The following is a 10,020-nucleotide window of genomic DNA, read 5'->3' on the forward strand; positions in this document are numbered from 1 at the left end:
GTCTCTTGAACTCTTGATCCAGCAAAGTGTCGAAGGAGAGTTTCGTTAGCACGACGGCGTGGTGACGGTGATGGTGAAGTGATCCACGCAGGGCTTCGCCCAAGCACTACGTGAATATGACCGGAGGCGTAAACTGTGGAGGGGGGCGCCGCACACGGCTAACAATGTTTGTTGTGTGTTCTACCGGTGCTCCTCTCATATATATAGGTTGGAGGGGAGGAGAGGCAGCCAAGGGGGTGCCCCAAGTAGGAGGAATCCTACTTGGGCACCTCCCAATTCGGCCTCCCCCCTTTCCTATTCCTATTTGGAGTAGGAAGGGAAGAGGGGGAAGGGGGAATCCTATTCTCTTTTCCTTTCCTCCTTCCCATTTCCTTCTCCAATTTGGCCAGCTCATATGGGGGGGGGGGCACCAGCCCTTTGTGGCTGGTGTGTTTCCCGTCTTGGCCCATAAGGCCCATATAGTTTGCCGTGGGTAGCCCGGAACCCCTTTCGGTGACGCCATATGTACCCGGTACCCCCGAAACACTTTCGGTGTCCAAATACTATCGTCCTATATATGAATCTTTACCTCTCGACCATTTCAAGACTCCTCGTTATTTCCGTGATCTCATCTGGTACTCCGAACAACATTCGGTCACCAAATCATAGAACTCATATAATACAACATCATCATCGAACGTTAAGCGTGTGGACCCTACGGGTTCGAGAACTATGTAGACATGACCGAGACACCTCTCCGGTCAATAACCAATAGCGGAACCTGGATGCTCATATTGGTTCCCACATATTCTACGAAGATCTTTATCGGTCGTACCGTAATGACAACATACGTTATTGCCTTTGTCATCGGTATATGTTACTTGCTCGAGATTCGATCGTCGGTATCTTCATACCTAGTTCAATCTCGTTACCGACAAGTCTCTTTACTCATTTCGTAATGCATCATCCCGCAACTAACTCACTAGTCACATTGCTTGCAAGGCTTATCATGATGTGCATTACCGAGAGGGCCCAGAGATACCTCTCCAATACTCGGAGTGACAAATCCTAATCTCGATCTATGCCAACCCAACAAACACTTTTGGAGATACCTGTAGAGCATTTTTATGATCACCCAGTTACATTGTGATGTTTGATAGCACACAAGGTATTCCTCCGGTATCCGTGACTTGCATAATCTCATAGTCGAAGGAATATGTATTTGACATGAATAAATCAATAGCAATAAAACTTAACAATCATTATGCTAAGCTAACGGATGGGTCTTGTCCATCACATCATTCTCCTAATGATGTGATCACGTTCATCAAATGACAACACATGTCTATGGTTAGGAAACTTAACCATCTTTGATTAACGAGCTAGTCTAGTAGAGGCTTACTAGGGACACTGAGTTTTGTCTATGTATTCACACATGTATCAAGTTTCCGGTTAATACAATTCTAGCATGAATAATAAACATTTATCACGATATAAGGAAATATAAAATAACAACTTTATTATTGCCTCTAGGGCATATTTCCTTCAGTCTCCCACTTGCACTAGAGTCAATAATCTAGTTCACATCGCCATGTGATTTAACACCAATAGTTCACATCTTTATGTGATTAATATCCATAGTTCACATCGCCATGTGAACAACACCGAAAGGGTTTACTAGAGTCAATAATCTAGTTCACATCGCTATGTGATTAACACCCAAAGAGTACTAAGGTGTGATCATGTTTTGCCTGTGACAGAAGTTTAGTCAACGGATCTGCCACATTCAGCTTCGTATGTATTTTGCAAATTTTCTATGTCTACAATGCTCTGCACGGAGCTATGATACGTCTCCGTCGTATTTACTTTTCCAAACACTTTTGCCCTTGTTTTGGACTCTAACTTGTATGATTTGAATGGAACTAACATGGACTGACGCTATTTTCAGCAGAATTACCTTGGTGTTGTTTTATGTGCAGAAAGCAAATATTCTTGGAAAGTCCTGAAACTCCACGGAATACCTTAGAAAAAACAATAAAAAATCCTTGCCAAAGATGAAGACCAGGGGGCCCACACCCTGTCCACGAGGGTGGGGGGCGCGCCCCCTGTTGGGGATCGTAGCAGAATTTAAAGTTTTCTACGCATCACCAAGATCAATCTATGGAGTATTCTAGCAACGAGGGGAATAGGAGTGCATCTACATACCCTTGTAGATCGCGAGCGGAAGCGTTCAAGTGAACCGGGTTGATGGAGTCGTACTCGTCGTGATCCAAATCACCGATGACCAAGTGCCGAACGGACAGCACCTCCGCGTTCAACACACGTACGGTTGGGAAGACGTCTCCTCCTTCTTGATCCAGCAAGGGGGAAGGAGAGGTTGATGAAGATCCAGCAGCACGACGGCGTGGTGGTGGATGCAGTAGGATCCCGGCAGGGCTTCGCCAAGCACAAGCGGGGAGGAGAAGTGTTACGGAGGGAGAGGGAGGCGCCAAGAGCAGGGGGTGCGGCTGCCCTCCCCCCTCTTTATATAGGGGCCTTGGGAGGGGGGGGGGCGCCGGCCCTAGGAGATGGATCTCCAAGGGGGCGGCGGCCAAGGGGTGGCTTCCCCCCAAGCCAAGTGGGGGGCGCCCCCACCCCTAGGGTTTCCCAACCCTAGGCGCAGGGGAGGCCCAAGGGGGGGCGCACCAGCCCACTAGAGGCTGGTTCCCCTCCCAATTCAGCCCATGGGGCCCTCCAGGATAGGTGGCCCTGAAGGAAATATGCCCTAGAGGCAATAATAAAGTTATTATTTATTTCCTTATATCATGATAAAAGTTTATTATTCATGCTAGAATTGTATTAACCGGAAACATAATACATGTGTGAATACATAGACAAACAGAGTGTCACTAGTATGCCTCTACTTGACTAGCTCGTTAATCAAAGATGGTTATGTTTCCTAACCATGGACAAAGAGTTGTTATTTGATTAACGGGATCACATCATTAGTTGAATGATCTGATTGACATGACCCATTCCATTAGCTTAGCACCCGATCGTTTAGTATGTTGTTATTGCTTTCTTCATGACTTATACATGTTCCTATGACTATGAGATTATGCAACTCCCGTTTGCCAGAGGAACACTTTGTGTGCTACCAAACATCACAACGTAACTGGGTGATTATAAAGGAGCTCTACAGGTGTCTCCAAAGGTACATGTTGGGTTGGCGTATTTCGAGATTAGGATTTGTCACTCCGATTGTTGGAGAGGTATCTCTGGGCCCTCTCGGTAATGCACATCACTTAAGCCTTGCAAGCATTGCAACTAATGAGTTAGTTGCGGGATGATGTATTACAGAACGAGTAAAGAGACTTGCCGGTAACGATATTGAACTAGGTATAGGATACCGACGATCGAATCTCGGGCAAGTAACATACCGATGACAAAGGGAACAACGTATGTTGTTATGCGGTCTGACCGATAAAAGATCTTCGTAGAATATGTAGGAACCAATATGGGCATCCAGGTCCCGCTATTGGTTATTGACCGGAGACGTGTCTCGGTCATGTCTACATTGTTCTCGAACCCGTAGGGTCCGCACGCTTAAGGATTCGATGACAGTTATATTATGAGTTTATGCGTTTTGATGTACCGAAGGTTGTTCGGAGTCCCGGATGTGATCACGGACATGACGAGGAGTTTCGAAATGGTCGAGACATAAAGATTGATATATTGGAAGCCTATGTTTGGATATCGGAAGTGTTCCGGGTGAAATCGGGATTTTACCGGATTACCGGGAGGTTACCGGAACCCCCCGGGAGGTATATGGGCCTTAGTGGGTCTTAGTGGAAGAGAGGAGAGGTGGCCAGAGATGGGCCGCGCGCCCCTCCCCCCTTGGTCCGAATAGGACAAGGAGAGGGGGCCGGCCCCCCTTCCTCCTCTCTCTCCTCTTCCCCCCCCCCTCCGCGAATCCTATTCCAACTAGGAAAGGGGGGGAGTCCTACTCCGAGAGGGAGTAGGACTCCTCCTGGCGCGCCTCCTCTTGGCCGCCCCCCCCTTTGAACCTTTATATACGGAGGCAAGGGGCACCCCTAAGGACACAAGTTGATCCACGTGATCATATTCTTAGCCGTGTGCGGTGCCCCCTTCCACCACAGTCCTCGATAATATTGTAGCGGTGCTTAGGCGAAGCCCTGTGACAGTAGTACATCAAGATCGTCACCACGCCGTCGTGCTGACGGAACTCTTCCCCGAAACTTTGCTGGATCGGAGTCCGGGGATCGTCATCGAGCTGAACGTGTGCTAGAAATCGGAGGTGCCGTAGTTTCGGTGCTTGATCGGTCGGGCCGTGAAGACGTACAACTACATCAACCAAGTTAACGCTTCCGTTGTCGATCTACAAGGGTACGTAGATCACACTCTCCCCTCTCGTTGCTATGCATCACCATGATCTTGCGTGTGCGTAGGAATTTTTTGAAATTACTACGTTCCCCAATAGTGGCTTCCGAGCCTAGGTTTTATATGTTGATGTTATATGCACGAGTAGAACACAAGTGAGTTGTGGGCGATATAAGTCATACTGCTTACCAGCATGTCATACTTTGGTTCGGCGGTATTGTTGGACGAAGCGGCCCGGACCGACATTACGCGTACGCTTACGTGAGACCGGTTCTCCCGACGTGCTTTGCACATAGGTGGCTTGCGGGTGACAGTTTCTCCAACTTTAGTTGAACCGAGTGTGGCTACGCCCGGTCCTTGTGAAGGTTAAAACATCACCAACTTGACAAACTATCGTTGTGGTATTGATGCGTAGGTAAGATTGGTTCTTGCTTAAAGCCCGTAGCAGCCACGTAAAACATGCAACAACAAAGTAGAGGACGTCTAACTTGTTTTTGCAGGGCATGTTGTGATGTGATATGGTCAAGACATGATGCTAAATTTTATTGTATGAGATGATCATGTTTTGTAACCGAGTTATCGGCAACTGGCAGGAGCCATATGGTTGTCGCTTTATTGTATGCAATGCAATCGCGCTGTAATGCTTTACTTTATCACTAAGCGGTAGCGATAGTCATGGAAGCATAAGATTGGCGAGACGACAACGATGCTATGATGGAGATCAAGGTGTCGCGCCGGTGACGATGGTGATCATGACGGTGCTTCGGAGATGGAGATCACAAGCACAAGATGATGATGGCCATATCATATCACTTATATTGATTGCATGTGATGTTTATCTTTTATGCATCTTATCTTGCTTTGATTGACGGTAGCATTATAAGATGATCTCTCACTAATTATCAAGAAGTGTTCTCCCTGAGTATGCACCGTTGCGAAAGTTCTTCGTGCTGAGACACCACGTGATGATCGGGTGTGATAGGCTCTACGTTCAAATACAACGGGTGCAAAACAGTTGCACACGCGGAATACTCAGGTTATACTTGACGAGCCAAGCATATACATATATGGCCTCGGAACACGGAGACCGAAAGGTTGAGCGTGAATCATATAGTAGATATGATCAACATAGTGATGTTCACCAATGAAACTACTCCATCTCACGTGATGATCGGACATGGTTTAGTTGATTTGGATCACGTAATCACTTAGAGGATTAGAGGGATGTCTATCTAAGTGGGAGTTCTTTAAGTAATATGATTAATTGAACCTAAATTTATCATGAACTTAGTACCTGATAGTATCTTGCTTGTTTATGTATGATTGTAGATAAATGGCCCGTGCTGTTGTTCCGTTGAATTTTAATGCGTTCCTTGAGAAAGCAAAGTTGAAAGATGATGGTAGCAATTACACGGACTGGGTCCGTAACTTGAGGATTATCCTCATTGCTGCACAAAAGAATTACGTCCTGGAAGCACCGCTGGGTGCCAGGCCTGCTGCTGGAGCAACACCAGATGTTGTGAACGTCTGGCAGAGCAAATCTGATGACTACTCGATAGTTCAGTGTGCCATGCTTTACGGCTTAGAACCGGGACTTCAACGACGTTTTGAACGTCATGGAGCATATGAGATGTTCCAGGAGTTGAAGTTAATATTTCAAGCAAATGCCCGGATTGAGAGATATGAAGTCTCCAATAAGTTCTATAGCTGCAAGATGGAGGAGAACAGTTCTGTCAGTGAGCATATACTCAAAATGTCTGGGTATAATAATCACTTGATTCAAATGGGAGTTAATCGTCCAGATGATTGCGTCATTGACAGAATTCTCCAATCACTGCCACCAAGCTACAAGAGCTTCGTGATGAACTATAATATGCAAGGGATGAATAAGACTATTCCCGAGCTCTTCGCAATGCTGAAAGCTGCGGAGGTAGAAATCAAAAAGGAGCATAAAGTGTTGATGGTCAACAAGACCAGTAGTTTCAAGAAAAAGGGCAAAGGGAAGAAGAAGGGGAACTTCAAGAAGAACAGCAAGCAAGTTGCTGCTCAAGAGAAGAAACCCAAGTCTAGACCTAAGCCTGAAACTGAGTGCTTCTACTGCAAGCAGACTGGTCACTGGAAGCAGAACTGCCCCAAGTATTTGGCGGATAAGAAGGATGGCAAGGTGAACAAAGGTATATGTGATATACATGTTATTGATGTGTACCTTACTAATGCTCGCAGTAGCACCTGGGTATTTGATACTGGTTCTGTTGCTAATATTTGCAACTCGAAACAGGGACTACGAATTAAGCGAAAATTGGCTAAGGACGAGGTGACGATGCGCGTGGGAAACAGTTCCAAAGTCGATGTGATCGCGGTCGGCACGCTACCTCTACATCTACCTTCAGGATTAATATTAGACCTAAATAATTGTTATTTGGTGCCAGCGTTAAGCATGAACATTATATCTGGATCTTGTTTGATGCGAGATGGTTATTCATTTAAATCAGAGAATAATGGTTGTTCTATTTATATGAGTAATATCTTTTATGGTCATGCACCCTTGAAGAGTGGTCTATTCTTATTGAATCTCGATAGTAGTGACACACATATTCATAATGTTGAAGCCAAAAGATGCAGAGTTGATAATGATAGTGCAACTTATTTTTGGCACTGCCGTTTAGGTCATATCGGTGTAAAGCGCATGAAGAAACTCCGTACTGATGGACTTTTGGAACCACTTGATTATGAATCACTTGGTACTTGCGAACCGTGCCTCATGGGCAAGATGACTAAAACGCCGTTCTCCGGTACTATTGTTATGCGGTCTGACCGATAAAAGATCTTCGTAGAATATGTAGGAACCAATATGGGCATCCAGGTCCTGCTATTGGTTATTGACCGGAGACGTGTTTCGGTCATGTCTACATTGTTCTCGAACCAGTAGGGTCCGCACGCTTAAGAATTCGATGACAGTTATATTATGAGTTTATGCGTTTTGATGTACCGAAGGTTGTTCGGAGTCCCGGATGTGATCACGAACATGACGAGGAGTCTCGAAATGGTCGAGACATAAAGATTGATATATTGGAAGCCTATGTTTGGATATCGAAAGTGTTCCGGGTGAAATCAGGATTTTACCGGATTACCGGGAGGTTACCGGAACCCCCCCGGGAGATATATGGGCCTTAGTGGAAGAGAGGAGAGGTGGCCAGAGATGGGCCGCGCGCCCCTCCCCCCTTGTTCCGAATAGGACAAGGAGAGGGGGCCGGCCCCCCTTCCTCCTCTCTCTCCTCTTTCCCCCCCTCCGCGAATCCTATTCCAACTAGGAAAGGGGGGGAGTCCTACTCCCAGAGGGAGTAGGACTCCTCCTGGCGCGCCTCCTCTTGGCCGGCCGGCCCCCCCTTTGAACCTTTATATACGGAGGCAAGGGGCACCCCTAAGGACACAAGTTGATCCACGTGATCATATTCTTAGCCGTGTGCGGTGCCCCCTTCCACCACAGTCCTCGATAATATTGTAGCGGTGCTTAGGCGAAGCCCTGCGACAGTAGTACATCAAGATCGTCACCACGCCGTCGTGCTGACGGAACTCTTCCCCGACACTTTGCTGGATCGGAGTCCGGGGATCGTCATCGAGCTGAACGTGTGCTAGAACTCGGAGGTGCCGTAGTTTCGGTGCTTGATCGGTCGGGCCATGAAGACGTACGACTACATCAACCAAGTTAACGCTTCCGTTGTCGATCTACAAGGGTACGTAGATCACACTCTCCCCTCTCGTTGCTATGCATCACCATGATCTTGCGTGTGCGTAGGATTTTTTTTGAAATTACTACGTTCCCCAATAGGCCCCACCCGGTGGACCCCCGGGACCCTTCCGGTGGTCCTGGTACAATACCGGCGACCCCCAAAACCTTCCCGATGGCCGAAACTGGACTTCCTATATATAAATCTTTACCTCCGGACCATTACGGAACTCCTCGTGATGTCCGGGATCTCATCCGGGACTCTGAACAACTTTTGGGTTACCGCATACTAATATCTCTACAACCCTAGCGTCACCGAACCTTAAGTGTGTAGACCCTACGGGTTCGGGAGACATGCAGACATGACTGAGATGCCTCTCCGGTCAATAACCAACAGCAGGATCTGGATACCCATGTTGGCTCCCACATGCTCCACGATGATCTCATCGGATGAACCACGATGTCGAGGATTCAATCAATCCGTATACAATTCCCTTTGTCAATCGGTACGTTACTTGCCCGACACTCGATCGTCGGTATCCCAATACCTCGTTCAATCTCGTTACCGGCAAGTCACTTTACTCGTACCGTAATGCATGATCCCGTGATCAACCACTTGGTCACATTGAGCTCATTATGATGATGCATTACCGAGTGGGCCCAGAGATACCTCTCCGTCATACGGAGTGACAAATCCCAGTCTCGATTCGTGCCAACCCAACAGACACTTTCGGAGATACCTGTAGTGTACCTTTATAGTCAACCAGTTACGTTGTGACGTTTGGCACACCCAAAGCACTCCTACGGTATCCGGGAGTTACACAATCTCATGGTCTAAGGAAATGATACTTGACATTCGAAAAAGCTACAGCAAACGAACTACACGATCTTTGAGCTATGCTTAGGATTGGGTCTTCTCCATCACATCATTCTCCTAATGATGTGATCCCGTTATCAATGACATCCAATGTCCATAGTCAGGAAACCATGACTATCTTTTGATCAACGAGCTAGTCAACTAGAGGCTCACTAGGGACGTGTTGTGGTCTATGTATTCACACATGTATTACGATTTCCGGATAACACAATTATAGCATGAACAATAGACAATTATCATGAACAATCAAATATAATAATAACCATTTTATTATTGCCTCTAGGGCATATTTCCAACAGTCTCCCACTTGCACTAGAGTCAATAGTCTAGTTACATTGTGATGAATCGAACACCCATGCAGTTCTGGTGTTGATCATGTTTTGCTCTAGGGAGAGGTTTAGTCAATGGATCTGCCACATTCAGGTCCGTATGTACTTTACAAATCTCTATGTCTCCATTTTGAACACTTTCACGAATGGAGTTGAAGCGACGCTTGATATGCCTGGTCTTCCTGTGAAACCTAGGCTCCTTGGCAAGGGCAATAGCTCCAGTGTTGTCACATAAGAGAGTCATCGGGCCCGACGCATTGGGTATGACTCCTAGGTCGGTAATGAACTCCTTCACCCAGACTGCTTCTTGTGCTGCCTCCGAGGCTGCCATGTACTCCACTTCACATGTAGATCCCGCCACAACGCTCTGCTTGGAACTGCACCAGCTTACTGCCCCACCATTCAAAATATACACGTATCCGGTTTGTGACTTAGAGTCATCCAGATCTGTGTCGAAGCTAGCATCGACGTAACCCTTTATGACGAGCTCTTCATCACCTCCATAAACTAGAAACATATCCTTAGTCCTTTTCAGGTACTTCAGGATATTCTTGACCGCTGTCCAGTGTTCCATGCCGGGATTACTTTGGTACCTTCCTACCAAACTTACGACAAGGTTTACATCAGGTCTGGTACACAGCATAGCATACATGATAGACCCTATGGCCGAGGCATAGGGGACGACACTCATCTTTTCTCTATCTTCTGCCGTGGTCGGGCATTGAGCC

The sequence above is a fragment of the Triticum urartu genome, chromosome 4A (assembly GCF_056163025.1).
Source record: "Triticum urartu cultivar PI428250 chromosome 4A, HENAU_Tu73, whole genome shotgun sequence".
NCBI lineage: Eukaryota > Viridiplantae > Streptophyta > Magnoliopsida > Poales > Poaceae > Triticum > Triticum urartu.